Source organism: Littorina saxatilis, unplaced genomic scaffold, assembly GCF_037325665.1.
Source record: "Littorina saxatilis isolate snail1 unplaced genomic scaffold, US_GU_Lsax_2.0 scaffold_419, whole genome shotgun sequence".
Classification (NCBI taxonomy): domain Eukaryota; kingdom Metazoa; phylum Mollusca; class Gastropoda; order Littorinimorpha; family Littorinidae; genus Littorina; species Littorina saxatilis.
The window spans coordinates 82501-108767 of record NW_027129707.1 but is presented as its reverse complement, the minus strand read 5'-3'; the positions used below and the strand labels follow the sequence as shown (position 1 = coordinate 108767).

At 42.1% G+C, this 26267-nt stretch overlaps 2 long non-coding RNA genes across 2 annotated transcripts; one reads left to right on the top strand and one right to left on the bottom strand.

Moving 5' to 3' along the window:
- Nucleotides 1-1296: 1296 nt before the first annotated feature.
- Nucleotides 1297-7677, bottom strand: LOC138957932 (uncharacterized). Its single transcript, XR_011453231.1, has 3 exons — nt 7120-7677; nt 6368-6422; nt 1297-1890 (listed from the first exon to the last, which is right to left on the bottom strand). It is a non-coding gene; the product is annotated as an uncharacterized lncRNA (long non-coding RNA).
- A 503-nt stretch (nt 7678-8180) lies between these two features.
- On the top strand, nt 8181-23710 carry LOC138957935 (uncharacterized). Its single transcript, XR_011453234.1, has 2 exons — nt 8181-8330; nt 20104-23710. It is a non-coding gene; the product is annotated as an uncharacterized lncRNA (long non-coding RNA).
- Nucleotides 23711-26267: the final 2557 nt, after the last annotated feature.

The following is a 26267-nucleotide window of genomic DNA, read 5'->3' as shown; positions in this document are numbered from 1 at the left end:
GTCACGCGAAGGAAGTACTGACAGTCTCGGTCATTATTATTTTGAGCGCGCCGAGACTAGTTGGCAGTCGTGTCCTTGTAAGTAGGCTACATGCAGACAGACAGATCTAGATCTAGTGTCTCGCTTTCTTGCACAGTGTCACCTATGCTCTTTCTTTCTCTGTGTGTGTGTGTGTGTGTGTGTGTGTGTGTGTGTGTGTGTGTGTGTGTGTGTGTTACTGTTTGTCGATTTCTTACGTGAGCCTTGATGGCTTCGCCTCTTGTTATTTTTGTATTTCTTATGTCTATGTGTGTGCCGTATGTGTGTAAAATGTGCGTGTTTGTTTGTATGTGTAAAATGTGCGTGCGTATGTCTGTGGATGTGTGTGTGTGTGCGTCTGTGTGTGTGCATGTGTGTGTGTACGTACGTGCGTGCGCGCGTGTGTGTGACATTCACGTAGTAGTACGAGTGATTGTGTGAATCGGAGTATCTGTACGTGTTTGTTTTCTTATACCTGATCATGTTTTAGACGATTCATGTATGCAGTTATAGTTCTTAAAAATGCCAAACGTGTAACTCATTATACATTTGCCCCTTATGGCATAAATAAACTAATACTGTACTGTATTGCATGGTAGGTATAAGCCACGTATTTTATTCACTTATGATTCATGTCCGTCAAGTATAACCGTTTGTCCATTTCTTAGACTGTGTCTTTTAACACTTTTGTTTTGTTGTTTCTTTTTTTTCTGTAAAAGCTGTCCATTTCGATACTCAGGTCGAACACAGTACGATCTCATGTCTCAACTCTGAGCTAAGCATCGTCTCCACCGGTCAGAAGAGGCAGGGCAGGGCCAGCAGGTGCGGCAGTGTTACATTGTTTGTCAGCGCAATCGGGGACACAGAGAGTCCGCATGCGGACAGCTACTCAAGAAGCTGCCGCCAAGAGTTATCGGGAAGAAAGATCCAGTCTCTTAGTCTTACAGTGAGTTTGTGTAGTTACAAATGTAATGGTTTGAAGATTTCTTCTCTCTGTTATTACTTGAGTGCTTATGTTAATCTCAGTTATTCAAGTATGGGCTGTATATTGTAAATGCGTGTGTGTGTGTGTGTGTGTGTGTGTGTGTCACTGTGTGTGTGTGTGTGTTTGTGTGTGTGCATATGAGAGAAAGAGAGAGAGAGAGAGAGAGAGAGAGAGAGAGAGAGAGAGAGAGAGAGAGAGAGAGAGAGAGAGAGAGAGAGAGAGAGAGAGTGGTGACACACTATACTTCCGTTTGCTGTTTAAAATGATACTTACAAAATCGACAATCCCATCAATCAGTCGAGACACAATTTATTAACAAAAGAATTTTAATTATATACCAACTTATTTAATGCATACACTCTTACATATGTATACATCTGAATGCATAAAGCACACACACAAACATGTACAAAGTAACCCCCCCCCCCCCAAAAAAAAAAAATGCTGATAACTCATGAATTACTTCTACAACTTACTTCAAATTTGGTGTACATTGGCCTGAGATATGGGATGATAATTCCACAAAGTTTCATGAATGCCGTTCAAGTGCGCATGGCTTATAATTATATCTACATGCCACTTGTTTCATAATACTACATCTATTAAAACAGATAAAATGGATACAAATTTGAATGCATTACATTATTTCATGACAATAGGACTTTTAACTGTGTTGGTCAGAACATGATTAACGAGATGACCGCGGGGGAGCTGGTCCTGTCCATTGCTGAGCGGCTCCCATCCCCGGTTTTGGGCATGGCCTGCAACCTTAACAGAGGATCCTTCCCAGAGGAGCCTACTTCAAGTGCAGCCACATGTCCTTCCAGGTGTGTTTGTCACCACTACCAAGATAGGGGAAGGGAGGTTGATAACCACCCGTCAAAGACCTGTAATTACAAAAATAGTACTTAAAAATCTGAAACAGTTTCAAAAATGTTAGCACACTGCTGTTAATCGCCATACGTTATACATGACTCGACTATGATGTGCTGTAATTATGCATTTAAATTATGATGAAAAAACAACAACCTGAAAAGTGATGGGCGTGTCCGGATAGGGCGGATAATCGTTATATGAAATCTTTAGAAATGTGTCCTGTTTCAGTTATTAATCTTTAAATGTTATAACAACATCCTGGAAATTCAGTAGAAATGGCCCAGTCAGGCTGATTTTTTGGCAACTACAGGGTGACCTAAAAAAAATGCAACCCTCAAAAATGCTAATAACTTCTACATCTGTTGACCGAATCACTTTATATTTGGGGGACATAAACTTCAGCCTATCCATGACCCTTCCACATCTTGGCAACTTTTTTTGAAATAGCACAAAAGTCTGACCATTTGATCTACAAAATTGCCCCTTTGTGAAAGTGTCACGGTAGCTGAAGTTTATGTCCCCCAAATATAATGTGATTCGGTCAACAGATGTAGAAGTTATTAGCATTTTTGAGGGTTGCATTTTAGGGGGGTCACCCTGTCACCCAGTCTTCTTCAAAATGGAAAAACAACACTGCTAGGCACAACAGCTGAACCAAATCAATTTGTGTGGGCAAAAAATGAGTTGTTCTTCAATTTGAGATAATAAAACAACAAACAGGGTCACTCTTGCTCACACAATCAAATCTGCATCCAAATCAGTATGTGTTGTTCACATGGACGCTATGGCAGGCTGAGCGGTGTAGGTGTCAATACTCTCAGCAGGCATAAAAGGCAGTTTTTGAAGCCATTTTAGCGGGTAATAAGACAAAGAATGGTACATTTGAGTAACTCGCAAACGCATTGCCTTCAAACTTTCGGAGATTTGTGTTAACACATGGCGTAAAGTACACACGAAATCTCAAGTCATGTGAGGTATTAGTTCTGCTGTTATACGACATCCCAGAAAGAGTTTTAAAAATAAGGATCTACCCTGTCCGATTGAACAGAAAAAAAATTAGAATTAGCATGCATTTAGAAAAATGAAAGCTTCAATTTACCCTTAAATTTAATACAGTTTCACCAATGGCTGTTCAAAGCGCACTTGTTTAAACGCACACACACATTTTTGGAAAATGCTTTTTCAAGAGCCATTGATCAGTTAAGCGTGTCGGCAGTGAGCTTTGCTATGCGTAGGCCGACATTTGCGCTCAGCGCTCTGAATGAGTCAACTTTAAAAAACTACTTTCGCGTTGAAATCCTCATACCACCCATGTCTGATAAAATATGTACATGAAATTTGAGTATGTGGCGCATCTGTCATTGTTCTTGAAGATTTCAACAAATAAAATTTGTTCAATGATTCAGCAAAAACCTATCGTCAATTTAAGAACTGTTTCTGACATGACAAATAACAGCAGACCTAATGTCTCAAATTACTTGAAATTCCGAAAGTACTTTACAACATGTGTTAGCACAACTTTCCGAAAGTTTGAAGGCAATGCGTTAGCGAGTTACTCAAATGTACCATTTTTTGTCTCATTACCCGCTAAAACGTCTTCAAAAACTGCCTTTTATGCCTGCTGAGAGGATTGACACCTACACCGCTCAGCATGCCATAGCGTCCATGTTAGACAAGATATGTGAACAAAACTTACTGATTTGAATGCAAATTTGATTGTTTTGTCTAAGAACATGCTAAACATGTTTTGTTTTAGCAGTTCTGATTTGTTGTCAATTTTAACGCGGGAACCTTCATTTTGCGAATTTGATTTGGGTGTGTGTGTGTGTTGTAGGTTTCACTGTATCGACAATACGTCATGTAAACTCAATCTGTTTTCTGAATAAGTTAGGGGCATAAAAGGCCTTTCCAGTCATATAATTGGTTTTACGATAAACGGCCTCATCATAAAGATCTGCCCTCAAACGCATCTGTAAAGTTTTTTTTATGACGAGTAGTGTAGAACAATCACCATCTTACACATCTGATCGCAAGATTATGCATTCCCGAAAAATTCTGCTATGTCTCCGGCGCATCAGTATCTGTCCGAAGGGTTTGAAAACAAATAATTACAACACACATGCACACACACCCCTCCCAACCTCCACCACCACCCAAGAAAAAAAAAGAAGAAAAGAATAAATACATTGATAAATACAAGAATGAAAGAATTAATTTACTTTTTTTTCAATTGTTTTTTTTAACAAATCTATTGCTTCTAGGTCATCATTATCAGGCCGATGATTAAACCAAAGCTTAGTCACGGAAATGCATATATGGACTAAAAATGACGTGTTTTTTTCTTGCAGGACAATGGCTTGAATATGACTTCATCCTGAATCGGCAGAGCAGCGATGTATTCTTATATGGATGCCATGGACGTCTTCCACCTAGCGGGCACACAGATGGTTCACAAATCTACCCACTTGTATATTGCATACCTACCCCCTCACTCTTAACCATTGCTCCTTCACTTCTGCAGCTGCATAAAAAAAAACACACACACACACTTAATACCGATGCCACATTTCAAGTAATCGGGCTGCAGGTATATTTGTCTTCTTAAGTCCACAATCAGAATGGCAGGAGCTATTGGAAAAAACGTTTTCTTTTTTACATTTTACGGTAATTACATTTTTGTCTTTGATCTTCAGGCTTCCATAACAGTTCTCTAAATGTATTGAGAATACGCCTGAAACGTTACATGAACCAAAACAACAACAACCAAAAAACAAACGCTGTGCATAGGGAACACAAATATCAATGATCTTTCTTTATTTGGTGTTTAACGTCGTTTTCAACCACGAAGGTTATATCGCGACGGGATATCAATGATAATTTAGAAGGGAGAATCAGCCGGGACATTATTTATTATTCTGAATAGATCAACATTCATATATGCATCAAGTGTACTAATTGATCCTGCTAAATAGTTGTATTTGTTTGTGACTGATGCACTTTTTATTCACTTTGCACATGTATCACGTAAGAAAAATCAAGGGAGGTAATTTTGCTCGGATTAGATGGTTCCCTCCCCTCATAACAAAAGCACACAAATTCATTTTTCCCCTCTTCTCGTATGTGTTATTCAAACGTTTTGTTGGTTTTTGTTGAATATTGATGTGAAAGGTTCAGTCCTTCCTGAGTAAACTATTCGATTTACAGTCTCAGAACAGACCAGGCCTGAAAAGACCATCGCTAAACACATCAACTAATCAGCCTGGGTGCAGTTTGTGATTGTTTTTTATTGACTGATTTGTGAACGAACACAAGCAGGAATCTGTGATGATAACACATCAAAATAAATTATCACTTTGCGCATGAAGCAGCCAGGTTGTCGAATCTAAGTCTTTGTTCATGTACAATCTTGTCTAAATCTGAGATGGTGAGCCAAAAGTTTTCATGGGAACGACTGTGCCTTTCTGTGTCTCTCAATTTTTACACCACTTGCTACTCATGATTGCATGACACTAAGAACAGGCAAGATGTGGATATCGTGGTTTTAATGATACATTCGGACATACAAATGGTTACCGTTGTTTTCTTAGATACGTGTGATCTCTCTTTTTCCCCTGGTCCTTTCTTTTTGATGTTATTTAGCCTGAAGTTTGTTGCAACTATTGGTCCGCTTGCATTTGTTGTTATAGTAATTGTGGATATGCTATTTAATTTGTCTGTGTTGCCTAATTATGTTGTCACTGTCAGCTTGATGAATAAAGGCTATGAGAAAAACAAAATGTTACCCTTCACCATCAGCAAAATATGCAGCTAGCTGCATATACTAAATATTTCTGATACCTTGACCAAATACGATGTTTATTTTTGCGTGTTCTCGTTTTTTCAGAGCGAACACACACACCTAAAGTGTGGATGGTTACCTAAGAGGCGGCACTGGGTGTAGTGCCTTTCTAGTGCACTTGCACTACAACAGCACTGGGTGCAGTACTCGCTCCGGCATCGAAGAATTTTGCACTAAAAAATGCACAAAATTTGACCTATTTCGTCGCCTATAGAGGACGGAAAGAATGTCATTTTGAACATTGTTATGACATTCTTTCCGTCAAAAAAGTCAATTTAACGGTGTTAAATGAAGCGACCATCCACACAATTAGGTTGCCATCCAGAGTTTAGGTTGCCATCCACGTGTGGATGGTTGCCTTATGGTGATTTAGGCAACCAAACCTGTGGAAACATGGGTACACACACACACACACACACACACACACAGTCTCTCTCTCTCTCTCTCTCTCTCTCTCTCTCTCTCTCTCTCTCTCTCTCACCCACACACACACACGTACACGTACACACACACACAGTTTCAATGTTAAAAACTTAAAACACGTATCCCTGTAGCATCGATGAAGGTTGTATGCAGGAACATCATAAAAGCTTGCTTACAAACGGACTCGCTGTCTTCGAATAAAACAGCTTTCGAATAAAATAGCTTACCGTTGGATCTTTGCTCAAACTGCGGCTTTCTTGTCCACATTCCTGGCGCACAGATCTGCAATGTGCAACGTTACTGTTGAATACACACACTTTATGTTGAAGTCACAGGGCACAGACAGACATATCCCCCCCCCCCCCCCTTACACACACACGCGCGCGCGACTGCGTGAAGATGCACGTCACCTTATCATTTAATCACACAATGTAAAAACGTGGTGGTTAAAATCTGAATAGTATCATATGAATCTCTGAAGAGAATCTTTTTTTTTCCAACAGTCGTTCGTGTAAGGCACACGCAGACGGAATGTAGCTGAAGCCATACCGTAAAAACTAAGAACAGATCTATAGATTCTAAAACAAATGTGACATTTTAGTTCTATTCATCTGGATGAGCTTGATCTGTCCGAAGTAGAATCGGCCACTGAAAATGCAACTCCCCTCCCCCCCCTCCCTTTCCCACGACACACACCACGACACGACACTAGCTGAGAAAAGGAAAACGTGTGGAGGAATACATAATGTAAAAACCAGATCTAAAAGTAAGCCCGGTTTACCATTTCAAACCGCCTTTGAGTATGAAATGTTCGGACGCGCCCTTTCAGCCTACAGTGAAATGGTAATGTACACGTACAAGCTTTGTTTCAGAACTGTGAAACGTAATAACTGGGTTTGAATTGAATTCAAATATATACAAGTAAAGTTAATGGAAGATCAAAGTAAAGGTTGGGTGTAATGTCAAAAAGTATACTTACATTCCGTTTCAGCATGCTCAGTCTTCCACAGGAAAAACTCACAGGGCTTTGTCCTGCTTGCGATTTTGCCAAAAGTACTTTGAACACACCCCCGACGTAACTTTCAATGAGCATCATAGTATTTTTGCCACTTGCCGGTTGAATTTGGCGCCTAATTCCAACTTCGCTGCATCTCAGGGTTGTTTCTGGTCCCCCAAATGTACACATTCAGACCTATGCTGCCCTGATCGATCACAATTTTGCTTTTTACGTAACTGGCGCAAGATGGCAGACATCTTTGGACCGTAAATGACTCTTTGCGCATGCGCCGCTAATAATTTGATTGGTCGATATTTTTAGGTAAAGCACATGGTCTCAGAAAACAGAAAAGTAAACATTGGAAGCGTGAGTCACGCTCCCAAAAAATAAAAACTTTGTTTACATATAAAAAAAATTCTGTAACTTTTTGCCCCATGGTTCATTCATCATCTGAAATAACTTTTTAGCGAAATCTAACCATAAGATTATTGGAAAAAAGTCAAAATGTAGACGACCACCTTTAAGGGTTTGATGATCTAACGAAATGTTCCGGGTAAGGTTGACCTTCGTCAAATTTTGGGGTCACATGGGGTCATAATTGATTTATAATAACTAAACATTATCTCTGACGTTTTTGAAGCTACTGCTTTGAAACTTTGAAAACTTCAAGGGTGTGACACTCTGCCAACATGACCCTAGTTTGGTTGACCCTAGTCAAATAATGGTGTGACGGTGGGGTCATGTTCGTAAATACTTTACGTTGGTATTTTCTCAGTTCTTTTGGGAGCAAAAGTCAATACATTTCACACAATTGTAGGTATATTGATAATCAGCAGACATGGCCAAAATGTGAATTTGTTTTCGACAACTTTCAGAGTAAAAGCATGAAAATGTCAGCTGGAGTGTGTGTGTGTGTGTGTGTGTGTGTGTGTGTGTGTGTTTGTGTGTGTGTGTGTGTGTGTGTGTGTGTGTGTGTGTGTGTGTGTGTGCAGTGCGGGGAGGTTGGGGCCACTGGTTCGAGTGGTCGAATTGCCCATTGTCCTGCAACCGTACACCGGCCACACCTGTGATGCTGGTATCATCACGTGATTGCAATAGTCCAAAGCCCGTCTGCCGTGGTGATTGGTTCTGCCAGGGGACTAGCAGACGAACTAAACCCTGCGCAATCCAGCCACCTGACTGCCCCGTCTGCAGTAAGTGGCATTTTGATTGCTTGACATTGTGCCAAGTTTAGACTCGTTGCAAGCAGACTAGAAATCGAGATGAGGGTGATGGTTTGGTGTGTGTGTGTGGTGTATGTATGTGTGTGTGTGTGTGTGTGTGTGTGTGTGTGTGTGTGTCCACCTGTGTGTGTCCACCTGTGTCTGTTTGTGTGTCTGTGTGTTTGTGTATGTGTCTGGAGAGAGAAAGAGAGAGAGAGAGAAAGAGAGAGAGAGAGAATGTGAAAGAGAGAGAGAGAGAGAGAGAGAGAGAGAGAGAGAGAGAGAGAGAGAGAGAGAGAGAGAGACGGACAGACGCTGTGGCGACATCACATTTGAATCAAAATACACGTAAAAATCCACTCCTGCATTGAGAAATGTTCATGCCGATAATACATGATAAAGAAGGATTCGTTGTTCCCGATCAGGGGCTACAGTTGGAAATGGAAGTTCACCAAAAATTGGCAACATACTAACTAAAATACGGTGGGTGACATGGGCGCCCCCATTTTTTGAGCAAACGCCATCCAAAGCCGCTTTGGCCGGGTAGAAATTCCGTAGTTTCCAAGTCTATGGATAAAGATCGCGTAAGAAAATGACGTGAAAGGCTTTGACGTCATTTAATGCATCATGGAAATTCTGTTTGGCCTGGCAATTTTTGATATCGAGCGTTTTGATACGTTGCTCAGCGTAAACTGGTCTATTTAGATCTACTCATTGTCTCGCAGCGTAAACTGGTCTATTTAGATCTACTCATTGTCTCGCAGCGTAAACTGGTCTATTTAGATCTACTTATTGTCTCGCAGCGTAAACTGGTCTATTTAGATCTACTTATTGTCTCGTAGCTTCTGTCTGCTTTTCACTGGCAGTCAACATTCGCCCCTTATTTTCATTTCCCTTGGTAAATTGCAGTTCGGCTTTTTACGTAAACGTGCAGTTTTTTTGCTCACGTAAGTGTAGCCTATGCGATCGTAACTTTGTCTGTCTGTGCGTGCGTGCGTGCGTGCGTGTGTATGTCTGTGGTAGAAACTTTAACATTTGACTAAACACCGAAATGCTCATTTCACCTGGTTATTTTTCAAGCAACATCTTCAAAGTATTGAAGCAATGGTCAACATTTTGTCGGCATGTGTGTAGTTAAAGAGTGTATCCACAGAAAACGGGTGGTGGGGGGTTTTGGGCGGGTAAAAGCAGGTGACTGGTTTGTGTTGTGTGTGGTATGTAGACCAGGTCAGGGGTCAAGACCAGGTCAGGTCGGGTAAAGGATTGTGGTTTAGACTCACTTTCCAGTTCTCACCTCTGCATTCGCCGATTCGGGGAAGACGATTTCACATTATTCGATTTCTTAGCTCAAGAAAAATAGATAAAGAAGATACCAAAGCCAAAGGAGATTTCCAACAGTTTGATCTGCACAGCGTGTTTCCAGTGTCTGCGCAGGGAAGATCAGCTGTCAAAAGCGCAGTGTCGATCTGGCAGTCGTGTCCCCAGTAACAATGTAAGTACAAACAGATCTAGTGTCTCCCACTCATAAAGCGTGTCACATAATTAAGCTTACTGATCATTCGTTTTGTTTAATTTCTTTCTATTTCAGCAGACACGGATATGAAAAACAGTGCTAGGCAGTCACCTCCAGTGAAATTAGTTGATCTAAACTGCCTGTAATGTTTGGATGTCTTTGTTCTTGGTTCGATTTATGTGAATTTCAAAACTTGCAGTAGAGTCTCAAGTTTACTATGCCCGTATAAAACTGTCTACCATTTACTTGAACATGCAGATATAAGGAAACGGGAGGAATCTGTTCTCAAAGTCAAAATTATTAAGATTTTGCCTCAGTTTCAAAACATGCTCTGTCATGGTTCTGTCTGTAAAATGTGGTGCCTTTCTACAGACAATTTGTGAATGCTAGATCTACCTAGATCTGTATCGCGTTTCATTCCAGACTTTTCTCTTTGATTATACTATTTGCTGTTTACGCAGTAAGCTTATCACGATTCGTTAATGTCCATTCAACCAAGACCATCAGATAGCAAGGGTGGATCCAGGAAAGGGGGGCACACCCAAACGTTTCACGAACTTGAAGGCGCGAAGCGCCTGAATTGAGGGTGCAAAGCGCCCGAAAATGCAAGGGTGGGTCGGGTGCATGACCCCCCCCCCCCTGAATCTCTCTCTCTTTCCCTATAGGGGGGGTCCGGGCCCCCTTCCCCGCCCCCTCCTAAATCCACCACTGGAGAGTACCTCAGTTGCTCCTCAAAATGGACTGTGAATAGTGTGTTGACTGTGTTGACCGTCAGAATTGTTTTAAGAACCAGGCTGCTGCAGTCAGTTGACATGTTACGCATAATGTAGGATTCCCATGCATGCTGCATAGGTAAAGTAGCTTGTATAACCCGACTATTCAGTATCAAAACACTGTTTTTATTTGTGTAGGTTGTAGTCATCACAACTAATCGTATTTTGCCTTTTGTTTCAGAAAGGAGGATAAGCTACAACACGATCGACGCTATGTCAGATATGCCTGTCACGAAGTGGTTTGCATGTGAATTAAATGTACGTGTTCTGCCCTATTGCACTGTCTCTACCCTTTTCACACCAAACACTTCAAAAACAGAATTTGGGAGGATGCAGGCTCATTATTTCCTCAACCAAAAAAACAACATACTTCTTCACTTTAAATACATCAGTACGAAACAACTTTTCGACACACAGTTCGCACAATCTTCCAGCTTTCACTCAATGTATGTAAATACATATTATAACAATACTTTCTCAAATATAGATTAACGCACACAGGAAGGTACCGACAGACACTCACGAGTTCGAATCACGGCTCACTGCATGTCGCCAGTTCACTTCCTTGTCTCGCTGAATCCTCGTAGAATAATGAATTCAGATGCCAACACACACAGATGCCAACACACACCTTTCACTGAAGATACCAACACACACCTTTCACTGAAGATGCCCACACACACCTTTCACTGAAGATGCCAACACACACCTTTCACTGAAGATGCCAACACACACCTTTCATGTTTCTCCCCGAGAAACCCTTCCGCCCTTAGCGGAAACAACCGTCGTCAGCTACGACCGGTATCGATGAAGACTCCACTCGTCTAGTCATCTGCACCGATGTGGTCCCTTGCTCGCCATCATCGTCCCGCGCTTCTCCCGTGTAAGGACCCTCCCTTACACGCCATGGAAATCCCTCATGGAAACTCCTAAAGAATTTAACCAAGTCTTAATACAACATTCTTTAAAACTATCTCTTCTTCCAAACGTTCATGTACCACTCATACATTCTCGTTCATTCCACGTTCACATTCCGTCCACATTCAATATCCAAACTAATACTTAATCTATGAATAACACTCCCCATACAAAGCATGACCGTCTTAAGCATAACATAAATGCGTAGCAATTATGTTCAAGAAATTCCCCATGAAAAACCCTAATACAATTACATCAAGAATTCTCTCAACGCTTCACACTAAGATTTGGTGCACTTTATATACACTAACCTTTACGCTCCAGCTATGTATTCCAACGTCAATAATATACAACATAGTAAATCATTTACCTTAAGAGACCCGTCTCTTGAAAGAGTACTTGTTCCCAGAACAAGTCTGACACGCGCCGACAACCTTCCCGGTTGAAAATCTCAAACACAGCTCATCTCAAGCTAAAGCCAGTTTTGCGTGAAACACACAAAACACGTGAATAACGCCAGTCCGGTCAGCTACGCATCGCCTGTACAACATTTAGGGAGGTTAAAAACACGACGTGTACCTCACAAATATGCTACTCACATCTTTGTGACAATGCCTCAGCCACATGACGACTTCTGAATTTAAATCCACTCGGCATGGTGACAAGTCTTGATGAAAAGTATATGACTGAGGACAGCAGTGGAAAAAGTGACCACATGGCAGGTACCTATTGCTTAGTATCTGCAGTGCAAAAGACAGATACGTTGATGGTAGATTTCCAAATGAACACAGCACCCGCATAATTATCTACTGCTGATTTACCATCAATCAATCAATCAAAATGAAGCTTATATAGCGCGTATTCCGTGGGTACAGTTCTAAGCGCTTGTCAAAGAGTTGTCAACATAGGACTAACAAAGAAACTAAAATCTTCAGACGGACACGCACCCTATCACACACTAGCAAACCCTGGTAAACATAGAACAAACAACTGTTTAACAACGATGTACACATCAATAGCTAGGTCCAAACAAAATAATATTAAGCACAAAGAAAACACCTCTCACAGAGCACAGCACAAGAATGTCTTTTGGGGCACAACACATCACGTCGAGCATGAAAGTCGCAGCCAGCTACGGGAAGAACTGAGTCTTCAACCTACTCTTGAACGCGTCAAGAGAGGGGCTCTGACGAAGCTCAAGCGGCAGGGAGTTCCAGACGGACGGGCCCGCGGAGGGGAATGCACGCTGACCAGCAGATGCGAGTTTCGAGCGAGGGATGCGGAGGCGGAGAGGGTCAGCAGCAGAACGAAGGGGACGGTCGGAGGGATGGGTGTACAGGTCCAGGGAAGATTGAAGGTACTCGGGAGCAGAGTCGTTGAGACACTTGTAGACCAGAGTGGACAGTTTGTAGGAGATTCGGGTGTTGACAGGGAGCCAGTGCAAGGAGCGAAGTAGGGGGGTGATGTGGTCTCGCTTCGTCTTCCTCAACGTCAGCCTGGCAGCGGCGTTCTGGACTCGTTGTAGGCCATGAATGGATGAGGCGGGGAGGCCGGCCAGAAGGGAGTTGCAGTAGTCCAGACGACTGAAGATGAGGGAGACAACCAGCTTGACACAGGCGTCGTGGGTGAGGTAGCGACGGATGGAGGCGATGCGTCGTAGGTGGAAAAAGCAGGTCTTGATGATGAAGGAGATGTGTGTCTGCATGGAGAGAGTGGAGTCGAGAAAGACGCCAAGGCTCTTGACAGCAGGGGAGAATGGAACAGTCGCGTCATCCAGCTGGAGGTCGGTCACAGTGAGGGAAGCAATCTTCTGTCGTGTTCCAACGAGAAGGGCCTCCGTCTTCTCGTTACGACGGGCAAGCTACAATCCAGGGCAGAGAACACTGCAGCGTTGTAATCCATCTCTTCATTTGTTTCAGGAAAGGACGTCCTTACAAATTAACATTACAATTCTCTGATACAAAGACATAGTGTACAGGAACATTCCGATAATTGAGTGTAGTCTAACTCCTCTGTCGCAACTCATAACTGGAATTTGTTTGTTTGTTTATTTGTTGCTTAACGTCCAGCCGACTACGCAGAGCCATATCAGGACGAGGAAGGGGGGGATGAAGGGGGCCACTTGTCAAGCGATTCCTGTTTACAAATGCACTAACCCATTACTTGTGTCCCAGCAGGCTTTAGTAAAACTAAATTAATACCTACTGGAAGATTACCAGTTTCCAGTATGTTAAAATAGGCTTAACCTATCTACTGCTGGACTTACATCAGAACACTAACAGATTAAACTATACATGAATCGCGAGACAAGCGGCAAGAGAAGAGATTTTTGGAAAAAATACAGGTGAATGAGCAAGAAGGCAGAAAAAAGAAAAGAATTCATGAAGAAAAAGAGAGCATGACAGGAAAGAGGAACCAAAAATCTACCTAACAGCAAACTAGAAAGCTCCTGCGGTTCCAAAAACAGGAGGGGCTTTTAATTTCATAACCGCAGTGCCCCACTGCGGGAATAACTGGAATTGATCAGATTGCTTAACATTTATGAAACTTGGCATAATTAATAATAAAGTAGTTGTTATTGATTTCTGATACAGAGCCATTGCAAACATTCGATATGTTTGAAGAAAATAATACTTTAAAACCAACACTTGAGCAGACGAACTCGGATCAACAGCATCAGCAGCAAATGGTTTGCAAAAATAAAAGAAAAGGGAAAAAATATTTATCTGCTTTGAAACATTAGCAGCAAATGTACATATATCGTCAAAATATTTATTTGGCATGTTTACCGCTTCGTTTCTTTTATAATTACTCCAAAGCATGATCAATACCGCAGTTAAGCAAATTTCAAAATGGCCGCCTTCGCACGAAGCAAAGCAACTTGAAATCGCCCAAATGAGTTTGCAAGGTAAGTTCCAGGCTTAGTTTGAAAGTGTTTATCGTTGTTTAAGTAGGTGACATGTCGTTTCACTCCGAGTGTGCCAGCACCGGCCCTCTACCCGCCAAACCCCCACTAGGCAGGGAAAGTGGTTCGACCTTGCATGAATGCAGGGCAAGTTCGAGTTTGCTAGCTAAAATTGCTGCTAGTGCTGCCTTGTCTAGATCTGGAACTTTTTCAATTGGATTTTTTCTCTCTATTATACTGGAATAAGTGGGTGCTTTTCTAGATCTAAGCATCGACCGAATTAGATAATGATGTTCCTTGCATTGCATTCTCCTAAATCTGTTATTCTAACCAGTTTGTTTAAGAATATAATTGTTCGTTTTTTGTTGATAAGCTTACAAGATTTTTTCTTTTTTAAGTAAGTGGTTTCACACGTACAACATGAGACCCACATGCACTAGACAATGGAAGTTGAGGTCCTCGTTCAATACCACAAATGCCAGTATTATACTTCAGACTCCTTTTGGAGGAATGTGTGGGGTTTGGGTGTTGAACTTGAAGTGGCAGATTGTTTGCACAGGTATGAATGTTCGTACGTTCGTACGTGCACGCATGTATGCAGGCATTTGTTTGTCAAGCAGGAACATTTTGTTGACCGTATGTGAGTGCGTGTGTAATAAAACCAACGACAAACAATACAAAAAGCTCCAGCTCTGCTTCTTCACCAGTCACAGACGCATTGCGTTGTTCAGCTTTCCAGAAATATATTAACTCAGTCAGAACCGGCTTCATGAATATTTTATTTCAGGTAAAAGTCAATCGAATCTACACAAAAAAAGGTTATTGCGTTGTTCTGTCTTTGAGATATGGTACACAATAATGATCATTATTAGTGTGTCCCTCATTTCTCTGCGAGGTGTGACTGAAGATTGAAACTGAGAGTGAAGAGAGAGAGAGACATAGAGAGAGAGAGAGAGAAAGAGAAAGAGAGAGAAATGGATGGTTGGTGGTCCTGAAATTTCACGTATCATCCAAGAGTTTGAGGTATCGCTTGACGACAAAAAGATACACCCAGAGGAACATCACCACGAACAAAGCAAGTCTTTCCAAGAAAACTTCAAGAGTGATGTGTCAAAACTGACAACTGTGGTTCAAGCAGCAGGCAATCCCTTTATGGAGAGAAGCACAGATTTTGTCACTATCCACAGCAAAAACATCGTCGATCCTGCTGCTCATGATGCAATGAAAAAGCTTCGTAATATCGGCGAAGAACAGTATGAAGCATTTGTCAATGATAGATTTTCTAATCAAACGAAGAAGCTGTCAGATCCCATCAAACGCATCAATATGATGATGATTTCTGGAACAAAACGGAAGAGAAAATCAGGACAATCGCAGCAGATTTCAAGACTGAAAAGTGACTGTTATCTCTTCTCCCGGCTCTACATTGCTTGCCAGACTCGCAGCGGTGGGCTTGATGATTTCTTCAAGTACGAGAATCACCCCTTTCCTCCATCACTGGCCTGTAATGGAAAAATGAGATCAACAACAAAAGCAAGCCTTCTGGAGTGCCTCGAGCCACTTTTGCAGACTACTGATATGGTACCTGACATTCCAGTCATGATCCTGGATGGAGCAGTGGTAGTAAACATGCTCACACCTGGAACAGCAAGAACCTTTGGATCATATTCAGAGGATGTCTTCCTTCCATTTATCGCACGTTCACTTCAAGCTGTTTCTCGTCTTGATGTTGTATGGGATATCTACAAACCAGATAGCTTGAAAAGCAGCACAAGAGAAAGTAGGGGATTTGGAAAAAGGAAAAGAGTTACTCCTGTCACAGCGATCCCGCAAAACTGGAGCAGTTTCCTTCGTGTTGATGCCAACAAAACAGAGCTGTTCAACTATCTTGCTCAATGCGTCATGACAGTGGAGACAGAAAAAAGTATCATCACCACTCAAGGTCCCATCGCTCTCTCCAACCAACCGATGGATTTGACTGGCATATGCAGTCATGAAGAAGCGGACACGCGGATGATGGTCCACCTTGCCCATGCAGCACAGGTTAGCAATCGTGTGTTGCTTCGTACTGTGGACACAGATGTGGTCGTCCTTGCTGTAGCAGCTGTGACAGAACATCCTGGACTGGAAGTGTGGATTGCCATGGGAGTTGGCAAACATTTCCGGTACATCGCTGCTCATGACATCGCAAAGGCAGTTGGGATAGACAAAGCACGTTGTCTGCCTTTCTTTCACAGCATGACCGGCTGCGACACCGTTTCCTCGTTCAACAATGTTGGGAAGAAGAAGGCATGGGATACATGGCACAACTTCAAAGATATAACAGAAACTTTCTGCCGTCTCTGCACATACCCATTCAGCCTCACTGCAGTCGACATGGTGGCTCTTGAACGATTTGTTGTGCTCCTGTATGACAAAACAAGCAATTGTGTGGATGTGAACAATGCCAGAAAGCATCTCTTCACCAAGACTGGGCGTCAGATTGACCACATCCCACCATCCAAGGAGGCTTTAATACAACATTGCAAACGTGCAGTCTACCAAGGAGCACATATCTGGAGCCAAGCATCCAATCCAACCCCACCCCTTCCTGATCCATCTGACTGGGGGTGGCAGTTTGTGAAAGGAAACTGGCATCCATTGTGGACAACCCTTCCACAGGCTTCAGAAACCTGCCAGGAACTCTTGAAATGTGGTTGCAAGACGGGCTGCAGCAGCAAACGTTGCAAATGCTTCAAGACTGGACTAAAGTGCACCGCTCTCTGCATATGCAATGGTTGCTCCTCGTGTCAGAATTAAGGTAGAAAACCTTGCTATTTGTTGAAACCGTTGCTGCTGATGTTTGTTTTTAGTTTTGTTGTTGTTATTTCATTTGACTCTCCACCCCCCCTCTCTCTCTCTCTCTCTCTCTCTCTCTCTCTCTTTCTTTTTCTCTCTCTCTCTCTCTCTCTCTCTCTCTCTCTCTCTCTCTCTCTCTCTCTCTCTCTCTCTCTCTCTTATGCGGTCTGCTGCACCGCCTCCCTTCCAAAAAAGCACCTTCCGCGGTGTTCGTCATTGTTGCCATTTCCAACATTGCAAATGAATTGTTGCCATGGCAACCATGACATCCAGTCATAACACACCCCATGCCTCAAACTGTCTACACATCAAATTTGGATCGATTTGGAGCAAAATAATGCCTTCGGTGTTGCCAAAGGCACTCTTTGCCAGTGTTGCCATGGCAACTGGGGTAAATGTAATCCGGCCCCATGTCTCAAACTACCTCAACCAAAAATGTGGTGCAATTTGGAGCATAAATGTGGATTTTAATTCTGTACATAGAGGCAGACACCTGAGGGAACCATAGCCAATATGTGACGTTATGGCTGGTGGGGGGGGGGGGGGGGGGGGGTAGGGTTAAATAATAATATTTCACAATGGCTCTGTATCAGGATTTGTTCAGAACACAAAACTCTCTTACTGTGCCAAATTTGGTATTTGTTAAAAGAAATGATCAATTTTGCGACAGAGGAGTTAGACTAGTGGGACAGGATTAAACAAATTCCCTGGGCTGCAGTGAGGAAGTACACGGTTTTTCTGTCATTGACCTTAATAGCTTTCACACAGCCAGTATATGAGAGATAATGGTCTTCTTGGTGACCGTTCATGCCCACGCACATGGAGCTGGTTGCCAGCAGGACAATGTGTCACTGAACAATGTCAGAGACTTCGGAGTGCGAGGACCAGGGCAAATAACCTCATGTGAACCTGTCTGAGTGTGACCATCGTGACGCCCATATCTTTAAATCTTAGTCGTATGACAATTCCAAGAATATATTATCTTGATACGCAAGCTCTAGAGTAAGTTAATGATTGTAGATAAACTTTGCCATGATAATTATGCTGATGCAGTATAAAAGTGTGTGTGTGTGTGTATGTGTGTGTGTGTGTGTGTATGTGTGAGTGTGTGTGTGTGTGTGTGAGAGAGAGAGAGAGAGAGGGGGGGGATTGCACAAGATCTCCTTCAGGAACAACTACACCAACAACAAATACACAGTCATTGTATTTGTTTGACTTCTTTTAAAAATTATACATGGAGTAAATATGATGCGTTAGTTTTAACTCTGAGTGTGTGTGTGGTGTGTGTGCGTGTGCATGTGCGTGTGACGGAGTGACTTGTGCTTGTGTTACTGTTTGTCGATTTCTCACGGGAGCCTTGAAGGCTTCGCCTCTTGTTTTGTTTGTATTGACCTCATTTCTGCGTTGAAACAGGCAGTGCAATGACGTAACGTAACAAACTACAATTCAAATGGGGAGCCCCTAGGAATGGCGTGTGTTTGAGAAGTATAAACTATTTTACAAGCCCCTAGGAATGGCGTGTGTTTGAGATGTATAAACTGTTTGACAAACCCCTAGGAATGGCGTGTGTTTGAGATGTATAAACTGTTTGACAAGCCCCTGGGAATGGCGTGTGATTGAAATGTATGAACACGTTATTCCTAGGGGCTTGACACAGTTCACACATCTCAAGCACACAGCATTCCTAGAGGCTTGTCACACAGTTCATACATCTCAATTACGCACCATTCCTTGAGGCGTGTTGCACAGTTCCTACATCTGCTGTGTGCTTGAGATATATAAACTGTGTGACAAGCCCCCCAAAAATGGCGTGTGCTTGAGATGTATGAACTGTGTGACAAGCCCCGAAAAATGGCGTGTGCTTTAGATGTATGAACTGTGTGACAAGCCCCGAAAAATGATGTGTGCTTGAAACTCACGTGGCTCCTCTCAGTGTTGTGATCAGTTTGTCTCCTTGTGTGTGTCTGTGAGTGTGAGAAGGGAGCGTGAAGTAACTGCCAGGAGGGGGGATGGGGGAGGGGGGGGGGGGGGGAGCCACGGTGGTTAGGTACCCCACAGCTGTTGACAAGGCTTCGTTCCTGCTACTTTAGCTGCTGGCTGTGTTTAGCAGCCACCCTTTCCCCACAGCACGGCCGTGTATGAACTGTGTGACAAGCCTCAAGGTATGACGTGTGCTTGGGACGTATAAACTGTGTAAAAAGCATCTAGGTATGACGTGTGTTTCAGGTGTGTAACTGTGTGATAAGCCCCTATAAGTGACGTGTGTTTGAGATGTATGAGCTGTGTTAAAATGCCCTTAGAATTACGTTTGCTTGGGTGTATGAACTGTGTGACAAGGCCCCAGTAATGGTGTGTGCTTGAGATGTATGAACTGTGCGCCAAGTCTCTAAGAACGACGTGTGCTTGATATGTTTGAGAAGCCCTTACTAATTGCGTGTTCTTGAGATGCAGGAGCTGTGTGACACGCCCTTAGGAATGGTGTGTGCTTGAGATGTATGAACTTTGTGACAAGCCCCTATGTATATATATAGATAGATGAGACAAGCCCCTAGGAATGACGTGTGCTTTAGATGTTTGAACTGTGTCACAAGCCTTTAGGAATGAAGTGTGTTTAAAATCCATTAATTGCATGGCATGCCCCTAGGAATGGCGTGTACTTGAGGTAAATGGGCCGTGTGGCTCCTCTCAGTGTTGCGCTCAGTTTGTCTCCTTGTGTGTCTGTGAGTGTGAGAAGGGAGAGAGGAGGAATTGCCAGTGGGGTGAAGCCAAGGCGTTTGGCACCGGTCAGTGTTGTGGTCAGTTTATTTGTGTGTGCAGTGCGGAGGGACGGCGGCTGGAGCTCGTGGTCAGCCTGGTCGCAGTGTCCAGTCACATGCGGGGGAGGGACACAGAGGAAGACACGGACCTGCACCAACCCTGCTCCTGCTTGTCGGGGGAGTAACTGCCCGGGGCCCGACCATGAGACATTTCCTTGCGCCACCTCTCAGTGTTAGGGAGGCCCACAGATAAAATCCAAAATGGCGGCCACAGCCGTGATTTTTATATTTAGTCAAGTTTTGACTAAATATTTTAACATCGAGGGGGAATCGAAACGAGGGTCGTGGTGTATGTGCGTGCGTGTGTGTGTCTGTGTGTGTGTGTAGAGCGATTCAGACTAAACTACTGGACCGATCTTTATGAAATTTGACATGAGAGTTCCTGGGTATAAAATCCCCATACGTTTTTTTCATTTTTGACTCACATGCGAAGCAAAAGTGAGTCTATGTACTCACCCGAGTCGTCCGTCCGTCCGTCCGTCCGCGTCCGTCCGGACGTCCGGACGTCCGTCCGGCCGTCCGGAAAACTTTAACGTTGGATATTTCTTGGACACTATTCAGTCTATTAGTACCAAATTTGGCAAGATGGTGTATGATGACAAGGCCCCAAAAAACATACATAGCATCTTGACCTTGCTTCAAGGTCAAGGTCGCAGGGGCCATAAATGTTGTCTAAAAAACAGCTATTTTTCACATTTTTCACATTTTCTCTGAAGTTTTTGAGATTGAATACCTCACCTATATATGATATATAGGGCAAAGTAAACCCCATCTTTTGATACCAGTTTGGTTTACCTTGCTTCAAGGTCAAGGTCACAGGGGCTCTTCAAAGTTGGATTGTATACATATTTTGAAGTGACCTTGACCCTGAACTATGGAAGACAACTGTTTCAAACTTAAAAATTATGTGGGGCACATGTTATGCTTTCATCATGAGACACATTTGGTCACATATGATCAAGGTCAAGGTCTCTTTGACCCTTATGAAATGTGACCAAAATAAGGTAGTGAACCACTAAAAGTGACCATATCTCATGGTAGAAAGAGCCAATAAGCACCATTGTACTTCCTATGTCTTGAATTAACAGCTTTGTGTTGCATGACCTTGGATGACCTTGGGTCAAGGTCACATGTATTTTGGTAGGAAAAATGTGTAAAGCAGTTCTTAGTGTATGATGTCATTGCTAGGTTTAGGTCAAGCATGTGAGTCGTATGGGCTTTGCCCTTCTTGTTTGGATAAATGTCTTTGATGACGTCATATCCGGCTTTTCGTGAAAGTTGAGGCGGCACTGTCACGCCCTCATTTTTCAACCAAATTGGTTAAAATTTTGGTCAAGTAATTTTCGACGAAGCCCGGACTTCGGTATTGCATTTCAGCTTGGTTGCTTAAAAATTAATTAATGACTTTGGTCATTAAAAATCTGAAAATTGTAAAAAAAACAAAAGTGTATAAAACGATCCAAATTTACGTTCATCTTATTCTCCATCATATTCTGATTCCAAAAACATATACATATGTTATATTTGGATTAAAAACAAGCTCTGAAAATTAAATATATAAAAATTATCATCAACATTAAATTGTCGAAATCAATTTAAAAACACTTTCATCTTATTCCTTGTTGGTTCCTGATTCCAAAAACATATAGATATGATATGTTTGGATTAAAAACACGCTCAGAAAGTTAAAACAAAGAGAGGTACAGAAAAGCGTGCTATCCTTTTTAGCGCAACTACTACCCCGCTCTTCTTGTCAATTTCACTGCCTTTGCCATGAGCGGTGGACTGACGATGCTACGAGTATACGGTCTTGCTGAAAAATGGCATTGCGTTCAGTTTCATTCTGTGAGTTCGACAGCTACTTGACTAAATATTGTATTTTCGCCTTACGCGACTTGTTTACATTTAGTCAAGTTTGGACTAAATGTTTTAACGTAGAGGGGGAATCGAGACGAGGGTCGTGGTGTATGTGCGTGTGTTGTGTGTGTGTGTAGAGCGATTCAGACTAAACTACTGGACCGATCTTTATGAAATTTGACATGAGAGTTCCTGGGTATGAAATCCCCATACGTTTTTGACTCACATGCGAAGCAAAAGTGAGTCTATGTACTCACCCGAGTCGTCCGTCCGGACGTCCGGACGTCCGTCCGTCCGTCCGGAAAACTTTAACGTTGGATATTTCTTAGACACTATTCAGTCTATCAGTACCAAATTTGGCAAGATGGTGTATGATGACAATGCCCCAAAAAACATACATAGCATCTTGACCTTGCTTCAAGGTCAAGGTCGCAGGGGCCATAAATGTTGTCTAAAAAACAGCTATTTTTTTACATTTTTCACATTTTCTCTGAAGTTTTTGAGATTCAATACCTCACCTATATATGATATATAGGGCAAAGTAAGCCCCATCTTTTGATACCAGTTTGGTTTACCTTGCTTCAAGGTCAAGGTCACAGGAGCTCTTCAAAGTTGGATTGTATACATATTTTGAAGTGACCTTGACCCTGAACTATGGAAGATAACTGTTTCAAACTTAAAAATTATGTGGGGCACATGTTATGCTTTCATCATGAGACACATTTGGTCACATATGATCAAGGTCAAGGTCACTTTGACCCTTATGAAATGTGACCAAAATAAGGTAGTGAACCACTAAAAGTGACCATATCTCATGGTAGAAAGAGCCAATAAGCACCATTGTACTTCCTATGTCTTGAATTAACAGCTTTTTGTTGTATTTTGGTGGGAAAAATGTGTAAAGCAGTTCTTAGTGTATGATGTCATTGCTAGGTTTAGTTATTTGACCTTGACCCTGAAGGTCAAGGTCATGTAAAGGTCAAGGTCAAGCATGTGAGTCGTATGGGCTTTGCCCTTCTTGTTTTCATTTTTTTGATAAATGTCTTTGATGACGTCATATCCGGCTTTTTGTGAAAGTTGAGGCGGCACTGTCACGCCCTCATTTTTCAACCAAATTGGTTAAAATTTTGGTCAAGTAATCTTCGACGAAGCCCGGACTTCGGTATTGCATTTTAGCTTGGTGGCTTAAAAATTAATTAATGACTTTGGTCATTAAAAATCTGAAAATTGTAAAAAAAAAAAAAAATTTATAAAACGATCCAAATGTACGTTCATCTTATTTTCCATCATATTCTGATTCCAAAAACATATAAATATGTTATATTTGGATTAAAAACAAGCTCTGAAAATTAAATATATAAAAATTATTATCAAAATTAAATTGTCCAAATCAATTTAAAAACACTTTCATCTTATTCCTTGTCGGTTCCTGATTCCAAAAACATATAGATATGCTATGTTTGGATTAAAAACACGCTCAGAAAGTTAAAACAAAGAGAGGTACAGAAAAGCGTGCTATCCTTCTTAGCGCAACTACTACCTTCTTGTCAATTTCACTGCCTTTGCCATGAGCGGTGGACTGACGATGCTACGAGTATACGGTCTTGCTGAAAAATGGCATTGCGTTCAGTTTCATTCTGTGAGTTCGACAGCTACTTGACCAAATGTTGTATTTTCGCCTTACGCGACTTGTTTTTACTTTTCTCTGAAGATTTAAAAGGCTAAATAAATATTTTGAAAACGTCAAACAACTTGCAAGGGTTTCTCCAGTTGTTGTTCTTTTGAATGATTGTTGGTATGTGAACGTGCTGTTTTTGGTTCATGAGTAAAACAAGTCCCGAACTTGCCCCAAAACGCTTGCCCCAAAACGCTATCTTCCGCTTCGGACTTAGCCGCAGACGCGGTGTACAGGGAAAAACCTATTTGACGTCGCGGCAAGCGAAACACTCGAAATCGTCACCCAAGTTCCAAGAGCGCGCGAAGAAAAACTATTTAAAGTACAATACTGAAATTTAGTGTGGCATAAGATCAACCCTTTGTTATGATGTATGTGAAAGAACGACTCATCAACATTTTATTAACGTCTTGAAAAAGGCTGGGTTCTGAACACAGTGTTTTACTTTTTACACAGATGTTTCTGGAAATCGCTCATTTCTGTCAATAATTTTAAAAAGCAAATCTACCAGAACAATGTCTTATCTAATCAATGTGTGCATTACTTTAACCGGGCCAACCGATTGAAGTGAAGCAATATTTCAACTTTTGCGCCGTCCAAGGGCGAATCGCGTATGTTCTGAGATCTCGCAAGGAAAAAGTATTAGATGCAGTTTAATGACATTTTGCATACCATCAGATCAATCCTTTGTAATTATGTATTCCGCAGAGCGACTCATAATTACTATTAACATGTTGTGAATATAGTTGATTCTGAACACAGTGTTTTTGTTTGACACAGGCGTTTTTGGAAATTGCTCATTTCTCTCAGTAATCTTAAAAGGCTAATCTACAAGAAGAACATCTTTTCTCATCAATACGGGCTATACTTTGACCGGGCCAATCGATTGAAGTGAAGCGATTATCCAACGGTTGCGCCGCCGAAGGCTGAATCTAGTCATTTACAGAGTGATATAGCTATTTGCATGACGCCGCGGCAAGCTGAAACACTCGAAATTATCGCCCCAGTTCCAAAGACTCGCAAAGGAAAGATATTCTAACCAGATTCATGTAATTTTGCGTGCGATACAATCAACTTTCTGTTATTATATGTTTAAAAGAGCAACTTACAAAAATATCATTACGTTGTTGAAAGGGTTAATTCTGAACACAGTGTTTTCTTTTAAACACAGGCGTTTTAGGAAGTCGCTCGATCTTTCTTCTCATTGATCTCAAGAGATACATCTACCAGTAAGTTCAGTAACATTTTTCTCATCAGTATGTGCTTTGGCTTGACCTTGACAAGCGATTGAAGTGAAAAACCAAAAGCTGATCAACTCTCGCAGTCATGCAAAAGCTGAATCAGTTTGTTACGCAGTGTTCAGTATCAGAGTATGCACAGTGAAAAACTTGACGTCGCGACAAGCCGAAATTCGAAATTATCGCTTATTTTCCACGAGCTCGCAAAGAAAACTTATTTAAAACAGAAAAATATATATTGTGTAGTGAAAGATCTCTGCAACAGATCTATCCGGAAGTCTGTTCTCATACTGATGTAAATGTGTTTGACTTTGCCTTGCGATTGAATTAAAACGCTTTTCAACTGTTTCACCGCCGAAGGCTAAATCAAGGCATGCCGTGAAAATGTCACATGCAAATACATTACAATGTTAGGTTTTTCAACTCCCCACCAAAGTTAGATCAACGAACTAGCAACATCTTTAAAAAGAATAACCGAGCCTTCCGGCTGTGGAAATGATTTTTTTGTCTCTGCGACGCGGCCTTGAGTAGATCCAATATAGTGAACAGATCTAACAAGAACCGCAAATGAAGGGGCGGACGAGGGGGGGTGGCACAGGGGGCACGTGCCCCCCCCCCCCCCCCGAAAAAAAAAGAAAAAAAAAGAAGAAAAAAAAAGATTTTTCTATGCTGATTCTATGACCATTTCTAAGTTCAAATGGCACCAGATGGCACCATTTTGCTTCTTTGGGCAAATTTTTTCCGGGGGGCCATGCCCCCGGACCCCCCTAGCAAATTCAGGCGCTTCGCGCCCATCACATTCACTTTCGATTCAAAGTGCCCCCCCTCCCCTTACAAAGCAACTGATCCGCCCCTGAAATGCTTATATGACTCACCTTCGCCACAAGTATTATTATGAGAAACAGGCTATTGACGACACGCAGGACCCCGTGACCCAGCAACATTAACAGACCCAAGGAGAAGGTTTGTTGGTGGACAATGACATTTTGGTTAAAAACACGTGGACAAAACACGTAGCTACCTCACTGCAACATGAATTGCTTCACAGGACTGATCAGCACGCAGAAGCCCTTTTCGAAGTAGGCCTAACCTAGCTGTAGATACTCACTTTGCAAAGTAAATTCTCGGTAAAACGTTCTTTCACAAAACACACACACACACACACACACACACACACACACACACACACTAATAAATGTTGATCCAGAATCACAAAGACAGACAGACACATTATTATTATTATTATATGAAGTCTTATATCGCGCGCGTATCTCCAGACTCGGACTCAAGGCGCAGGGATCTATTTATGCCGTGTGAGATGGAATTTTTTTTACACAATACATCACGCATTCACATCGACCAGCAGATTGCAGCCATTTCGGCGCATATCCTACT